We start from the raw sequence: 17,849 nt of genomic DNA, 5'->3' as shown, positions 1-17,849 counted from the left end.
TAATTGCATTGTGAATTCTTCTTGTTTGAAATACACAGAAATGGCCACAGTTAAACAATTCTTATTTTCCCACATAGCTTAGTATTACTTACCAAACACAAATCAATTTTGAAGAACATGAGTACTCCTTTTAGAAATGTATTTTAAACTGTTCAATACATTATAGAAAACATTATAAATTTAACAGGTTTATAAATTTAAAGGTACAATTCCTTCTTTCCATAGCAGCAAGTCTAATGCATACAGGAAGTCTCAAAACAAGGCATCAATACAATGTGATTGTTTTACTTTCCTGGATTGGAAACAGTATTACCAGTGCTACTGGGAGTTAGGACTATATAGATCAGAGTAAATCAAAGCTGCAGGGGTTTAGATATTATTTGTTTTGTTTTGTTTTGTTCCAGTGAATCATGTTGTGCCAAATGTTGGGTATTGCAAAGTTTTGTCTGGATATTTCCAGGATAGAATAAATTTTTGCAATGTACTTTTTTGTCGCCATGCACATTGTTATAATTTTTTATATACAACCTTCCCAATAAACATTTTTTTCTTATTCAGTTCTCTTGGAAGTAATCATTGTTTACATTCAGTTAAACTCTATATATGTGCGTTCCTAATTTCATGTGTTTCTTGATTCCAATTATATGAGGGAGATATATACATTCAATATATTAACTGTCCTTCTCTTCCCTTCCCTTCCCTTCCTTTCCCTATTGTTTTCTCTTTTTTTGTATATCTTTTAATATTCAGAAGTTGTATTCAAGAATTTACAAATTTTAGAATTCCGGTTGAATATGGAGACATATTTTGTGATTTTAAAGTACACTCAGTAATACATTTTATTTAGTAGATTGTTTAGAGTAGATTTGTGTACGAAAAAATGAAAATTTATACCAAAGAGTGCTACAAAAACAAAAAGTAAAAAAATTCAGCTATGTAGACAGTTTTTAAATTTTGTTGGCTTTATTTATTTACTTTAAAAGAAAAAGAAAAAGAAAAACAAGAAAAATAATAAAAATTTTGTATTAACAGGAATTTTTCTTATGGATATGTATATCACTTATATAAAGTTTTTATCATAGTTTCATTAAAGGATGACCATATACCAGTATAGTTTTATTTATTTTAAAATATTCACTTTGGCTATCTTACAAGAAGCAGTGGTGGAGATAAGATCCAGATTATTTTGAAGTTTTCCAATTTGAATGGAATGAATAATAAACAGAAACAGAATTATGCTCAGATTTTCATATTTTGGCCTGCAAGAACATGAATTACCTATGCTAATGTGCTAATAAAACTGGTGAATGGTTTCAAATATGGCTCTTGTGGATGTGTGTAAATCAGACCCTAAGGTCAGTGGTTCAAGACTCCAAAAGCAGAAGGTGAGAGCTGGCCTTGTAACTTAAAATTTGATGGCAAGCCAATGCAGTTGCTCCAAGATTCAGCTTGGGAAAATAAGCCCTTAGGTTAAAATGGAAAAGTATTATATGCCTGCAGCAGCTTCATTTATTTAGCTGAAGAAAAATAAAATAGTTGGGATAATAGATCTTTTGGAAGACATTGACCTTGCCAGGTTTTCAACTGAATATCTTCGATGTTTTGCTGCCATAAATGGTTTGAAATATTTCCCTGCACACCTTGCTTAAGGCAGAGAGAGTAAATTGAGAAAAAGACAGCACAGTGGCAACCTCAAATTGTCTAGAAAAGAGCTAAAATTGTGCTGAACCAATGCAGAATGTGTCCTAGTCTACATTTGAAACAAAACCTTTTCAAAACTATTTAAAATATGAACTCTTATTTTCCATTTCCTGGGATGACAGGCTTCATTTTACAGGGGGAAATCACCACTAACTTCTTCTTATAGCAGTCTGTGCTTCTGGGTTTGGGGATGACAAGAAGATTAGCCTGAGTACTTGGCAAGTTTGCCCCTCTGGGGAAGAATCTTTTCACAGATGCCAGGGCTCAGTTGTGTTCAGCTTATAGATTAGTTAATTGTACAAGAAAGAAGCGAGCCCAGTGACATACAAAGCCACCGATAAAGAATCTGGCATCAAACAAATGACATTTGTAACTTCGCCACGTCTTAATCTTAAAAATAGTAATGTTTAGGGTATTGTCTAATAAATATTAATTTGATTTTCATTTGACATTGTCAAGAGCCAGATATTACAAAAGTTTTGAGTCAAGGGCATAAACTGCTTTGATACAATTGTGTGTAATTACCCAATTGAATATTCTTTGAATATTGAGAAGGCAGTGGTACTGGCATTCTAGCTTCTGCTTTGCTGTCGCTTCAGCTGCCATGAAATGGGGAGGGAGGGCATGGTATTTGGGAGGGGTTACTCATTGTGCTGGAGTTCATCGACTGTTCGGACTGCGCATGCGTGGGTGTTTCCCGCCTGGACTAACGGCACCGACATTCCATCTTCGTGATGCCTTTTGAAGTTATCTCACACCTGACACTTGAAAGACTTATGATTGGGCTGGGGTGGTGATGCCAAGGGGTGGGGAATGGGCTATTCTATATATCAACTGCTTTCACACCTAATTAACCAGACTTCGCTATGCATTCTCTTTAACCATTTTTAATTAGTAAAAGTACATTTGATTTCTACGAATGGAGTCTCATGGTTTTCCTTTCCTAATTAATAAATGGAGAAGATCTGACAGTTAGCGAAGTCTCATCAACACCTTTCCAGGAGACTACAATCTACCGTGGGAGGTGCAAAAACTACAAAGGAGGCACAACAGAGGGGGGAAAAATATGTCTGCGCCAACCAGTGATGGGGAAAAAGAAAAAGAGACCTCTGAAATCTTGTTTCCTGAAGAATTGGCTCAGCTGGAGATATCGTGCCCTGCTAGCCCTCCCCGTTGGTCTTTGTCGGTGGGACAAAGAGAGGAGGGGATGCGGGCGTTACCAGACAAAAACACCAAGAAAGGCCGTTGGCGGCGGCCGAACGAAGACCCCAGGAAAGAGATCAACCTGATTACTTGGAACCGAGGTACTCTGGGCTAAGTTTTGGGGAAGGCGAGGAGACCGAGAGGGGATGGGGCCGAGAAAACCCACAAGCAGCTTCACCCCCCCCCCCCAGCCAGGGATGCTGCCAGACCAGGGGCTCCACTCCCCAGAAGACCCAGAATGGCTAAAGTCCCCCCCTTGCCTGTAAAATTTGATGGAAACCCTAAGAAACTGGGGTCTTTCATCATGCAAGTCTATAATTATATGGAAATCTATGGACCTGATTTTGACTCAGATACCTTGAAAGTAAGAATGATTTTGCTTGCATTAGACGGGGAGGCCTCTGACTGGGGAACAGGATTACATCAATCAAACTCCCCCCTCCTGAGGAATTTCAATGCGTTTATGGGATATATTTTTTTATTGAGATTTATAGGCTGCCCTTCTCCCTGAGGGGACTCAGGGCGGCTTACAATCACAAGGGGAGGGGGTGCAGTACCGAGAGACAAACAATAGTGAACAAAATAAAATGGTAAACCACAACATGCATTCAACAGTCAACACTCGGGCGGGTAAATTGGAAACCTATCCCCAGGCATGCTGGGAGAGCCAGGTCTTGAGGGCTGTGCGGAAGGTCTGGATGGTGGTGAGGGTACGAATCTCAACGGGGAGCTCGTTCCACAGGGTCGGAGCTGCAACAGAAAAGGCTCTCCTCCGTGTAGTCGCCAGTCGACATTGACTGGCGGATGGAATTCGGAGGAGGCCCAGCCTGTGCGATCTAATCGGTCGGAGGGAGGTGATCGGCAGAAGGCGGTCTCTCAAATATCCAGATCCACTACCATGGAGTGCTTTAAAGGTGGTCATCAATACCCTGAAGCGCACCCGGAGACCGACAGGTAGCCAGTGCAGCTCGCGGAGGATGGGTGTAATGTGGGCGAACCGCGGTGCGCCCACTATCACTCGCGCGGCTGCATTCTGGACTAACTGCAGTCGCCGGATGCTCTTCAAGGGCAACCCCATGTAGAGCCCATTGCAGTATTCCAGCCTAGAGATCACAAGGGCTCGAGTGACTGTTGCGAGAGCCTCCCGGTTCAGGTAGGGCCATAACTGGCGGACCAGGCGAACCTGGGCAAATGCCCCCCTGGTCACAGCCGACAGCTGATGGTCGAAAGTCAGCTGTGAATCCAGGAGGACTCCTAAGTTACGGACCCTGTCTGAGGGGTGTAAAATTTGACCCCCCAGCCTGAGTGTTGGAATGTCAGCCAAATTATTGGGAGGGAAGCACAACAGCCACTCGGTCTTGTCCGGGTTGAGTACCAGTTTGTTAGCGCTCATCCAGTTCTTAACGGCCTCAAGACCCTGGCTCATCACATCCACCGCTTCATTGAGTTGGCACGGGGCGGACAGATACAATTGTGTATCGTCCGCATATTGGTGGTATTTTATCCCGTGCCTCCGAATGATCTCGCCCAGCGGTTTCATGTATATGTTAAAAAGTAGGGGGGATAAGACCGAACCCTGCGGCACCCCACATGTTAGGGGCCTCAGGGACGATCTCTGCCCCCCGACCAACACCGACTGCGACCTGTCCGAGAGGTAAGAGGAGAACCACTGCAAAACAGTGCCTCCCACCCCCACCTCCCGCAGTCGTCGCAGAAGGATACCATGGTCGATGGTATCGAAAGCCGCTGAGAGGTCAAGGAGAACCAGGATGGACGCGTGGCCTCCATCTCTGGCCCTCCAGAGATCATCGGTCAATGCGACCAAAGCGATTTCTGTGCTGTAACCAGGTCTGAAGCCGGACTGGAAGGGGTCAAGATAACTAGCTTCCTCCAAGGCCCGTTGAAGCTGAAAGGCCACCACCTTCTCAACAACCTTCCCAATAAAGGGGAGGTTGGAGACAGGGCGATAGTTGTTTAAAATGGCTGGATCCAAAGATGGTTTCTTCAGGAGGGGTCTCACCACCGCCGCTTTAAGTGCGGCGGGGAAGTGCCCCTCCCGAAGGGAGGCGGTTACGACCGCCTGGATCCAGCCATGTGTCACCTCCCTGCTGTTGGCAACCAGCCAGGAGGGACACGGGTCCATAATACAGGTGGAGGCACTTACAGCTCAAATGGCCTTGTCCACATCCCCGGAGGCAACATCCTGGAACTCAACCCAGAGATGGCTTGCCAAGTAATCCCCCTGTGTCTCGGCTGGATCTACTGTGGTGGAGTCCAAGTCCGACCGAAACCGAGCAACTTTGTCCGCCAAGAACTGGGCATAGTCCTCAGCCCTACCCTGCAAGGGGTCTCCCAGATCCCTCCTATTAAGGAGGGAACGGGTGATCCTAAACAGGGCGGCTGGGCGTGACTCGGCGGACGCAACCAAGACAGAGATATGCGTTCTTTTGGCATCTCTTAATGCCCGGATGTAGTCTTTGGTGCAGGTGGTCAGAAGTGCTCGGTTCGCCTCGGACTTATCGGACCCCCACAGGTGCTCTAGGCGTCTCCTCCGGCGCTTCTTCTCCCGGAGTTCCTCGGTAAACCAAGGAGGTCTCCGGGATCCACTGGCCCGGAGGGGCCGTAGTGGCGCAATCCGGTCGAGAGACCCCGATGCCGCCGAATACCAGGCGGCAACCAGAGCCTCCACCGAACTGTGGGCGAGAGCGTCAGGAATTACCCCAAGCTCCGTCTGGAACCTCAAAGGGTCCATGAGTCGCCTGGGGCGGAACCACCTCGTCGGTTCCTCCTCCCTATGGTGGGAGCTTTCAAGAGGCGGTTTGATGACCCCCTGACTGAGAAACGGGGCAAACTGAAATTTATGATCCTCGCGCAGGAGGACAGGCCGGTGTCCAAATACATTCAGGAGTTTCAACACCTTTGTAATTACATGAGAGGGTGGGGTGAAGAAGCCCTCTTGGACAAATTTGCTTTGGGCTTGGATGAAGATATTTATCAACAATGTGTTAATCGTAACCTTCCCAAATGCTTAACTGTTTGGTTTGAACACGCGGCCGACATTGAACTGGATTTAATAAGGCTCAAATGTGCTAGGGAGGAGAGGCAGAAGAAAAAGGAGAAAGCTGCGAAATCATCCCCCACAAGCCGCAAAACCCCTTTCGGAGGCAAAGCCGAGGGGAAGGGAGGCCCCTCTGGAAGACCCAGGGCGATTACTTGCTTTCGATGTGGGAAACTTGGCCATCGCGCTCCAGATTGCCACGCCCAACTGCCCTCCGCCCTGACCCCTTCCAAGCGGGAGGGGAAATCCACCAAGCCCTCAGATAAGAAGAAGAAAGAAGCTGCGTTTGCCGCTGATTCCACACACACCCCCACACACTTCAGCCAGGCTTTGGAGGGAGAAGCGGATGTCTCCACCAACTCCTCGGATGACTCCGATGACGACGCCTTGCCTCGCTGGGTGAGTTCAAACAAAGGCCCTATGCTAATCCCCGTAGAATTAAGGGTTCTGCCCGATGGGGGGTCTGAATGCCTTTCTGCCTTACTTGACTCGGGCTGTTCCCACTCAATGATCAACCCTGCTATGGTGGAAAAACTGGGCCTCAAGCTGAAGACTTTAAAAACCCCTATTGTCTTTTGCCAGATAGATGGGTCCATCCCTGGGGGGGGGGGGCGCCCATTTCTTTACTGAACCCTTAGAGATGAAAATGGGATCCCACACGGAACTAATCTCTTTTATTGTGGCTCCTGGGATGGAAAGACCACTCATTTTGGGCCTGCCTTGGCTTCGCAAATGGAACCCTCGCATAAATTGGAGGGAGGGATGGCTGCGGATTCGCACGGCCACACCTCCGGAAGGGGAGGAAGTTTCTTCACACCCTGTTGGCTGCAGTTCTGATTTGGCCGCTAGAGGGCAGGAGCGGATTGACGGAGAGGAAAAAATTCCGAAAGTTTATTGGGACTTGAGGGGAGTTTTTAGTGAGACATTGTACGAGAAGCTTCCGCCCCACAGGCCTACTGATTGCTCAATCGACATATTACCCGGGGTTAAGCTACCAAAACCCCAAATATATTCTATGTCACCAAGAGAAATGGAAGAGATGAGAAAATTCATCGATAAAAATTTGGAAAGAGGTTTCATTGAGCCTGCCTGCCCTAAGGTTGCTGCCCCTGTGCTGTTCTGTGAAAAGAAAGATGGCTCCCTGAGATTATGTGTTAATTTTAAAAATCTTAACGCCATCTCTGCCCAAAATTTATACCCGCTACCATTGATGAAGGACATGTTGGCCCACTTGGGGAAGGGCCGCATCTTCACTAAACTGGACCTCCGGGAAGCATACTATAGGGTCCGTATAAAGGAGGGAGATGAATGGAAAACTGCTTTCAACTGTCCTCTTGGTTGCTTCCAGTTCCGGGTCATGCCTTTTGGCCTGCAGGGGGCCCCTGCCGTCTTCATGCAGTTAATTAATGACATTTTGCATGACCACCTTTACAAAGGCGTTATCGTATATTTGGACGATATCCTTATCTATTCTCACACTTATGACCAACACGTCGCTCTAGTGCGCACTGTTTTAAAAAAGCTCAGGGCTGCTGAACTTTATGCCAAGTTGTCTAAGTGTGAGTTTCACCAAGCTAAGATTGATTACCTAGGGTATTGCATCTCCCACGCCGGCATTGAAATGGACCCTGGGAAAGTTAAAGCGGTCACGGAGTGGGAGGCGCCCCGAACGCGCAGACAATTGCAAAAATTTTTGGGTTTTGCTAATTTCTATCGTCAATTCATCCCTTCTTGGACTTCCTGTGGGCGTGGCCTGTTGCCGAGGAGGGCTCCACCGAGCTCCTCAGAGATCTGGTCTGTATATCTAAATAAGATCATAGATAGCACCCCTTTTTGGCTAAGAAAGGGGCAGGGAGGATAGCTCCGTAGGTTAGGGTCTATTCGTAAGCCACAGCCTTTTTCTTTTTTTGGCTGTGGAAGAGATTAGATCCAGCCGAAGCGGAGCCTTTATCTCCGGCCAGTTCTTCTCAGCTGCCTTTTTTTTCTGGCAGCCCCAGACAGGCTAGCCCCCCCCAGGACAAAACAAAGTTTTTTTTCAAGCTAGATTTGATACGGGAGGGTACCACCCCTGTGAGATTTATGCTTTTATTACTATCTTAAATACCAGCACCATTCGTCTTAAAGACTTCTTTGTTTAAATAGACTTCAAAATGGCGATTTCTCTCCGTGGATGATTACTGGATGTACTTAGCCGGGCTTATCTTCCTGCAGACCGCTCCTTAACAAAATAAACTCTTTTTCTTTGGAAATAGAGGGGAGCGAAGTGCTGCTTACTTGTTTATTTATTATGGCACCCAGATCAAAGAAACGTCTTGCTACAAATGTGTCTAAGGAATTTAAAGAATCTTTTTTGGAAACACAGCCTTTGTCTCCTACGCCCTCTACTGGAGAAGTTTTAACACAGGAATATCTTTTTAAAATATTTAATGCCTTTAAGCAAGAACTTAAGGAATTTGTATTGCAACTTTATGATGATCTAAAATCTAAAGTTAATCAAATGAAGGCGAATACGTTTGCAGCCGTGTCTGCCCTGTCAGATTACTCTGCTGAAATAGAGAACAAATTGGAAAGTCTGGAGAAGGCTAATTTTAATTTGACTACCAATATTCAAATTTTACAAGAAAAAATTAGAAATAACGAAGAACAGCTTATGATGATAAATTTTAATAGGAAGGCATCTGCGATAAGGGTCAGAGGATTCCGTGAAAAGGAGCAAGAGAATTTGAAACAGACCTTTGCTGAAGCCTTCAGCCATGCGCTGGGAAGCCCGGGACTTAACTTTGATTGGCAGATTCGGAAAATCTATCGCCAGAACTCATTGATAGCGGAACAGCGACAGCTCCCGAGGGACATAATTATACATTTCTCTACAAAAGAATCTAGAAACGCGATTGTGCAAAAGTTTCATAATAACACTCTCCGAGTTGATGACCAGGACGTGATTGTCTTCAAAGATATACCTTTCCAGATGTTGAAAGCAAGAAGGGACTACACTTTTTTAACTAAAGAGCTTAGGAGTCAACAGATTCGATACAGATGGGAGGCCCCTGCCGGCATCACGGTTACATTTGAGAATCAAAGATTTCGTCTTAACTCTGTTTCGGAGGCTCAAGATTTCTATTGTAGGATTCTGAAGGCGGGACTTCCTGACGCGCTTGGAAGAGAGGAGAGACAAGCGGAAGGAGAAAGCAAACGGCTGGCCATGCGGCTGCAAGATGGAGGGGGTAGCCCCTCCTCCCTCGGAGAAGCAGAAGAACGCAGATCGAGAACTTAGATACTTCAAAAGACTTCCTAAAGTTGAGGACTGAATGGGGGTTTGAGACCTCTCTCCGGTAGAAAAAGTGGACTAATTTTTATCAGAAGGGAAAGCTGGGTGAAACTACTTTGAGCTAGATTCTAAAGTAACGTTAGCATAAATCTGATAGTGGTTAAAAGAATGCGGAATGATTTATGTTGTTTAAACTTTGTTAGATGGGACTATTTTAAAATAGAAGGTTAACTGACTCTTGCTGAAAGCATTATTTGAATATGATCCATGCTATTTAACTTTTATTTGAAGGGAAAGTTGGTTGTAATAGTTCTGAGTTACTTTTCAAATAAACGCTAGTATAAATTTGATAGTGGTAAATATTAGACAAGCAAGAGATGAGGGTAAAATGCATGTGGAATGAACTACGTTATTTGTGGTAAATATCAGACAAGCAAGGGATGAGGGCAAAATTTACGTTGTTTAAAGCTTATTAGAACAGGAAGCCGCTTGGGATTGTTTTAAGATAACTGTAAAAAGAATGTGGAATGATTTATGTTGTTTAAACTTTGTTAGAAGCGACTACCTTAAAATAGAAGGTCAACTGAATCTTGCTGAAAGTATTAAAATACATGTGGAATGAACTAAGTTATTTAAATTCTATTAGAAGGGGAAGTCGGTTGGAATTATCTTAAGACAGAAATTGATTCCTGTGTAAAGTAATATCTGATCTACGCTGCTTAACTTTACTAAGAAGGGGAAATCTGGTTAGATTATTTTGAATTACTGTTTGAAAAAGGGGTAAAGAAAGATCATTTACGTTGTTTAAATTTTACTAGAAGGGAAAGTTTGATTACTTGTCTGTAAAGTTATATTTGAATATATGGCATAAACCACGCTGCTTAAATCTTACTGGAAGGGATCATGAGGTTTAGGAAGGGAACGGGAGAGTCTACAGAAGGTCGGGGTAAATAACAAAGAAGTAAGAGATGAGAATAAAATATAGATAGAATGATTTATACTATTTAAGCATAGATAAAGATGGGGGGCTGAGATCAACACAAAGAGTGGTTTCTTTTTTTCCTTTTTTTCTTTTCTCTTTCTTTTTTTCCTTTTTTTTTCTTTCTCTGCTTTTTTTTTTTTTTTTTTGATATATTACTTTTATTTTTTAATCCATATGTATACAAGATATTTTAGATAGAAGGTAGTGCCAGGTGTGGGCCCTGGGAAGTTAATATAGTTTTAATAAGAACAAGAATGTATTTATATACGGTGGTTCCTTTTTTTTTTTTTATTATTATTATTATTATTATTTTTTCCTTGGTTCACTTTACTTTTATCAGATCAAACAACACTCGAATAAAGGCATACACCAAGGAGGGAGGTTGAGGGAAGGAAGAGGGAGGAGTAAGGAAGGAGTAAGGGGAATGTAAGGAGTAAGGGGAATGTAAGGAGGGTGTCTGGGGAGTAAGGGGAGAAGAAAGGTTTGAGGGGAAAGGGAAGTAGGAGGGGAGTGTTAGAGGGAGAAAGGAAAGTTGGAGGGGGTAGATGGGGTGTATGGAGGATGCAAGGGTTAGGTGGGGTTGTGAATGATGAGTTGTGTTTCCTTTTTACTTGTTCGTTTTATTCCCTTTTTCCTTTTTTTTTCTTTTCTTTTCTTATAGTAAATACCCTGTATATAAATGATTGCAAATGGAATGTGAAAATTGAATAAAATATATTTTGAAAAAAAAAAAAAAAAAAAAAAAGAACAATTCATCCCTTCTTTTGCCAAAATTGCGCTTCCTATCACCAATTTGCTGAAGTCCAAGGGTGGGCCTAAACCTAAGCCTAGCAAACCTTTGGACTGGACCATGGAGTGCCAAGCTGCTTTCGAGAAACTTAAGCGCCTTTTTGCTGCGGAACCGGTCCTGAAGCATCCCGACATTGACAAGCCTTTCGTTGTCCAGGCTGATGCCAGTGATGTCGCTGTTGGTGCGGTCTTGCTACAAGTCAACGATCAAGGTAACTTGCAACCATGCGCTTACACATCACGCAAACTCACGGACACTGAGAGGCGTTGGGCCGTTTGGGAAAAGGAAGCGTTTGCGGTGCGCTGGGCCTTAACCACATGGCGCCATTTTCTGGAGGGTGCCAAGCACCCTTTTGAGGTGTGGACTGATCACAAGAATTTGGAGGCATTAAGGACCCCATGCCGTCTGTCCCCTAAACAGATGCGGTGGGCCCAACACTTCAACCGTTTCAATTTCACACTCAAATATATCCCTGGGGGGGGAAAACTTCATGGCGGATGCTTTGTCCAGACTCCCTCAATACAACTGCTCGAAACTGAGCATTGTTCAGCCGGTTGTTCCCACTTCTAGCCTGGCGGCTCCGGTGGTCACTCGACAGCAAGCGCGCTCGAAGGTGGACATGCCTCAAGATTTTCTCTCTGACCTCAAACGCGCCCTTCCTCAGGACGATTGGTTCCAGGGGCATCAGGATGAATGTACGATGAGGGATGACCTGCCGTGGATCGGAGCCAAACTTTATGTCCCCGCCTCTCTTCGTCTCGTCGTCCTCCAATGCGCTCACGATACCAAGTTGGCGGGTCACTTTGGCTTCGTAAAAACTTTGCATCTCGTAAAGAGGCAATTCTGGTGGCCCTCTTTGAAAAAAGACATTGAACATTATGTTGCTAGTTGCCCGGTTTGTGCGGCCGCCAAACGGCCACCTGGGAAACCACAAGGACTACTTCAATCTGTGGCACGGCCTGTTGCCCCATGGAAGGAAATTTCGATGGACTTCATTGTCGAGCTGCCTGAGAGCCAGGGGCACACCATTATTTGGGTTGTTACAGATTTATTTTCCAAACAGGTTCATTTTATCCCTTGCCACAAAATTCCTTCTGCTAAGGCTCTCGCTAAGCTCTTCATCTCCCACATTTACCGGTTGCATGGAGTGCCTGATCGTATCATTTCTGACAGAGGTGTTCAGTTCACCTCGACCTTCTGGAAGGAATTTCTCAAGCGCATTGGCTCCGCCCAGGGCCTAAGCTCCGCCCACCATCCTCAGACTAATGGGGCCTGTGAGAGGACTAATTCTGTTCTAGAACAGTATTTACATTGTTTCATTAATTATCAGCAAGACGATTGGGTGGACTTGTTGCCACATGCTGAAGTTGCCTACAACAATTCTGTTCATTCCAGCACTGGTTTTACCCCTTTCTGGGTTGTTTTTGGTCAGGACTTTGTCCCGATTCCAGAGCTGCCTCGTGACCAACCTCAAATTTCTTCTGTCACTGACTGGAGTGAGCGTCTCAGCCGTATTTGGCCTTTAACTCTTGCTACGTTAGATGCCGCTCATCGCGCTCATAAAAAGCAGGCTGATAAGAAGCGTACGCAACCTTATCAGTACAAGGAGGGTGATTTGGTCTACTTGTCCACAAAGTTCCTTCAAACCACCCAAAAGTCCAAGAAATTAGGACCTAAATATGTCGGTCCTTTTTCCATCCTTAAAATCATCAATCCTGTTTCCGTTCGTTTGCAACTGCCTAAGCATCTCGACCGTAAATTGCTATCTGTATCATAAACTGCTTTGATACAATTGTGTGTAATTACCCAATTGAATATTCTTTGAATATTGAGAAGGCAGTGGTACTGGCATTCTAGCTTCTGCTTTGCTGTCGCTTCAGCTGCCATGAAACGGGGAGGGAGGGCATGGTATTTGGGAGGGGTTACTCATTGTGCTGGAGGAAAGTTCTGGAGTTCATCGACTGTTCGGACTGCGCATGCGTGGGTGTTTCCCGCCTGGACTAACGGCACCGACATTCCATCTTCGTGATGCCTTTTGAAGTTATCTCACACCTGACACTTGAAAGACTTATGATTGGGCTGGGGTGGTGATGCCAAGGGGTGGGGAATGGGCTATTCTATATATCAACTGCTTTCGCGCCTAATTAACCAGACTTCGCTATGCATTCTCTTTAACCATTTTTAATTAGTAAAAGTACATTTGATTTCTACAAATGGAGTCGCATGGTTTTCCTTTCCTAATTAATAAATGGAGAAGATCTGACAGTAGCATAATATTCCATTAACACAAGAAATAACAAACATTTAATAAACATCAGGATTATCTGTCTATAGCTGCTCACATTGAGAGCTGAGAAAGATGATGAGGCTGGTCCTTCTGGCAAATAGCACAGGGAAGTTTGTCAATATTACTAAAATCTATTTTAAAGTGGAGTGACATTTCTATCCTGCTATTAGTTGTTCTAATTCTCTCTCTCTCTACCATAGGGTGTACAGTTGTGGGTGGGGCTTCTAATGTCTCTTCAAAAATTGCTATCCAGTTGTTTTTTAATGAAATGGATAGATAAAATGGTGTGAATCAGAAAACAGTGATTCTGTGGTCAAAGGTTATAAGAGTCTTTCAGGGGCTATAACAGGGGTGGGTTGCTTCCGGTTCTCACCAGTATGGTAGAAGAGGTTCCTGAAATCTACCATACCTTTTAGAACCCGTTCCTCCAGTGGGACAGTACCAGTATGCCTCCCCTGCTGGCGCTCGCTCTCTCCCTCCACCCATCCAGTCGCTGTTTGTTTGCTCACTTGCCCCGCCCATCAACACCATGCTAGCCCCGCCCGCCGCCCACTTACCTCTTTTCCCAAACAGCTGTCATGTCATCACATGTTGATCAGGTCCTCACTTCACTCTACCTTCCATGCTGCTGTTGCTGCTTCCCTCAGGTAAGCAACTAAGCCCGAGGGGTGGTGGCAAGAGGCTAGGGTATGCCAGCCTGTGGCTTTCGCGAAGGAAGGCCTTCCTTTGCGAAAGCCATGGCTGGCATACACTGTGTGGCCAAAAGGAGGTGGGGGGGCGGCGGCAATGGCAGGAGGCTAGGGTACGCCAGCCTGCAGCTTTCACAAAGGAAGGCCTTTCTTCACGAAAGCTGCAGGCTGGCGTACACCACATGGCCAAAAGGAGGTGGGGGCGGAGGCAGCAGCAGGAGGAGGCTAGGGTATGCAGCACATGATTTTTGTGAAGGAAGGCCTTCCTTCGCGAAAGCTACAGGCTGGCGTACACCGCGTGGCTGAAAGGAGGTGGGGTGGGAAGCCAGCTGGAGTGGCCTGCCGCATCTCTGTGCTCTGGGCAAGCCCAGGGATCCTTTGGGGCCTTCATTAAAAAGACCATTTAAAAAAATATTCTATCAACAATAAATTTAAAAAACCAATTTATCTTCTATTTATTTCCTTAATAAAATTTTTGTGGACTACTCTCCACAGCTTGTTGCTTGTAGCATCACTTAAGTAATCTTGATGCCCTCCATCTGCTACTTTAATCAGGTTATCTTTGGTTGTGAGAAGTTCTCTCTCCTTAAATCCACTGTTTTTCCTCTTTTTTCTTCTTCCATGTCTTGAAATCTGGGGTATAGTTCCTGTCAATCTAATTCCCTTTTCTATACTCCCCTTTTCCCACTTTCAACCACGTTCACTCCACTGGTAAGGTAGTCAGTTGTCTTGTCTTTATAATCATTTTCCCCTTCAATTTTTGGGACTTTGACCCTATCATTTTTTGCTGTTATAAACTCTGTTTTTCCATCTTCTTCTCAATTCTCTGTTATTTCTAATAAATTTTAAATTCCAGGCAAGATGTTTTGCAAAGTTATTGTTTCTTTTGAATGTTGGGCCATTTTGACAAGCTAGTAGATACTGCCACTCTGGCTTTCAAGGCTTCTTATACTAAATTAGCTTAAACACAAGTTCATTTATAATCTTCAAAAAAGAAGGTTCTGTTTCTTTTCCTCTCCCACTGCCAGTAAGACTCTCAAAGTGCACCTGTAAAAACAATTTGTGCCCTTGCTTCTTATCACTTTCTATAAACAAGTTGCCAAGCCTCGAGATACAAAGTCAGTGAGATCAAAAGGAAAAGGGAAATTGCATTGTTTCAGAAACTCAAGCCTCCAGCCTCCAAGTGGCAGTATTGCTTCCCACTCTTTAATATTATTTCAAACTTAAAAGAAGCAGAGTTCTCAAATAGAATTAATAGCAAGTAATAAAAGTCCTTGTTGAAATAAGAAGACTTTAATCCATAGGTTAAAAAATAAAAAATATAAGAAAAACTGATCCGTTCTCTTAAAAAAAAAAGTTCCGAGTACTTCGATCCACAAAGTAAAGTTAAACAGACTATTCAAAGCAATCCAATATAGGTTAATTTCGCTGCTAATTTTCTTTTGCTTTCGGATTTAATTTAACTTCTAAAAAACTTTTGGGGGGCAGTCTTTTCCAAAACAAAAGTTTCCCCACCAGATGGACACACTTTCTCTTTCTGCTTCCCTTCCATTCCAGAGCCATCCCAACTTCATCAGCCTGGGCCTGAACATTTTGTCGCTGGCTTGAAGAACTTCTCTTGGATCAATCAGGGACTTTGCGGTGTCCCTGAGATCAGCAAGACATATTCTTCCTGTTTACCATCTCTACGGGACAGTTTAGATCCGATTGGACCACCCAGTGGCAAAAGTATCAGCAGTAGTCTCGGAGCATCAGGACTGCACGTCCGTCAGGACATTGGCTCATCCTTCCAGGGTTTTGATGGTTTCTGATTGTCCTGCTTTTGTTTTCCTGTTTTCCTGGGTTAATCTTGGTCCCAGGTCTTTTGTCTTTCCTATCCTGGGGGTTAGTTCTGCCAGGAAACAGGAAAAGGGGAGCCAGGTGAGCTATTTGTATTAATGGGTGCATTTAAAATTTACCTTTCAGTTGGTGTTTTGTCTGGTGGTTTCTGGTTCTGTGAGCTTCCTGGCACTGTCCTTTATAACTTTCCACAATGCCTTCATTGTTTTTATTCCAGTGGCTTTGTCCTTCCTGTCCTTAGGGTTAGAGGAAAAACTGGTTTCATCCGTAGTCTTTTGGGGGAAAACTGCTATTCTTTTGGTGTTTTCCTGGCACTGTCATAGTTTGGGTATGTGTGTGTAATGTTCCGCAGTTATCTACACATTAATAATGATCAAGTACTAATAATATTTCCTTATACATTTTAGTGACTTTTCCTTACATAATTGGTGTTTTCTTTCATACATTTAGATTTCTAATTTCTGTTTCTGTTAGTTAGCCATTGATAAAGTATATGAAAAAGTATGTGAAGCCGCCTTGATTTTAATTGTCAATGTATCCATTCCTGCACATTCTAATATTTATTCATTTTCATATCTTTGTTTTTCCACTGTTGTGCGAACACAATTCCAGCAGCTGTTAACATGTGTAAAATTAAATATGTATTGTATTCCCTTTGAAATACCCAACAAAATATTTTGGGTTTTAAATCCATATCTTGCTTTACCATTGCTTCTAACCACTAACTCTTTAATAGCTACTTGGACTGACCTAAGTACTGAACCTAATTCATATATTCCTATTTTTTGAACTGAGAAATAATTTTCAGAAAAAGAAATCTGTATTGTTCTGTGATTCTACTTATGACATTCATTCTTGATCTAACTTCTTAGATGAAAGACTATATCTTTCCTGTTTGTTGGGGGACATCCTTCCTGAAAAGACTGTACATTGTTGGGTGAAAACAGAGGTCCTTTCTGTGTAGTCCTCAGCTTACAACCACAATCAAGTCCCATATTGTTTTATTTCTTTTGCAGTTAGTATTATTTAACAGGATAAGGAAGAGTCAAATGAGTATGACCGCTAGGACAGTCATCTTTCCTATGTAAGTAGCTTTTTTATTGCTTTGTGTGCATGTTTCATCCTTGATATAGTAGTGCAAGCAATTAAAGTCTTCCTTTCTGTATCTCTTTGTGCAGGTCATTCATTGGAGCAAGGTGGTCAGTGGGTGACTTTAACACACAAAAGGACAGTCATCTTCCTTTTCTATTATTTTGTGTGCTTGTTTCATCCTAATGCAGTGCATGCAATTAAAGTCTTCCTTTCTGGGTCTCTTTGTGCAGGCCATTCATTGGAGCAAGATGGTCAGTCGGTGATGATGAAAACTCACAAAAGCACAGTCATATTCCTTTTCTATTATTTTGTGTTCTTGTTTCATCCTAATGCAGTGCATGCAGTTGAAGAGTTCGTTTTTGTGTCTCTTCTTTGTGCAGGCCATTCATTGGAGCAAGATGGTCAGTCGGTGATGTTGAAGACTCACAAAAGCACAGTCATATTCCTTTTCTATTATTTTGTGTGCTTGTTTCATCCTAATGCAGTGCATGCAATTGAAGAGTTCATTTCTGTGTCTCTTCTTTCTGCGGGCCATTCATTGGAGCAAGAATGATGAAGAAGACTGGCAAGGACAGTCATCTTCCATCTGTAAGTAGCTCTTTTATTGTTTTGTGTACTTATTTTAATCTTATTTAAGTAGTAAGTTCACAAAATAATAAATTTCCTTTTTTATATGTTCTTTTTGTACATCTTTCATTGGGACAAAGAATTCAGTGACATCGTCTTGGCTACTCCCACCTGGTCACATGACTACCAAGTCACTGCAATCTGGTCACTTGGCCAGCAAACCACTCCCACAAACCAGGCCACACCTACAGAAGAGGTTCTAAAAAAATTTGAAACCCACCACTGGGCTATAACCTATATTTTTAATTTTATTTGATCATATAAGTACCATTTATATGGTAAGAGCAATCTGAAATATCATATGTGACTTTAT

General features: G+C 43.4%; 1 long non-coding RNA gene across 1 annotated transcript in view; it reads left to right on the top strand.

Annotated features, from left to right (window-relative positions):
* The window catches only part of LOC148044125 (uncharacterized), a 731,740-nt gene that overhangs the window by 517,500 nt on the left and 196,391 nt on the right, over positions 1–17,849 (top strand). The gene's annotated exons all lie outside the window — the stretch shown is intronic.

Source organism: Thamnophis sirtalis, unplaced genomic scaffold, assembly GCF_051295495.1.
Source record: "Thamnophis sirtalis isolate CommonGarterSnake01/CBP01778 unplaced genomic scaffold, rThaSir2_p1.2 scaffold_9, whole genome shotgun sequence".
Classification (NCBI taxonomy): domain Eukaryota; kingdom Metazoa; phylum Chordata; class Lepidosauria; order Squamata; family Natricidae; genus Thamnophis; species Thamnophis sirtalis.
The sequence above is the reverse complement of the archived record's forward strand: the minus strand, read 5'-3'. Positions and strand labels throughout refer to the sequence as shown.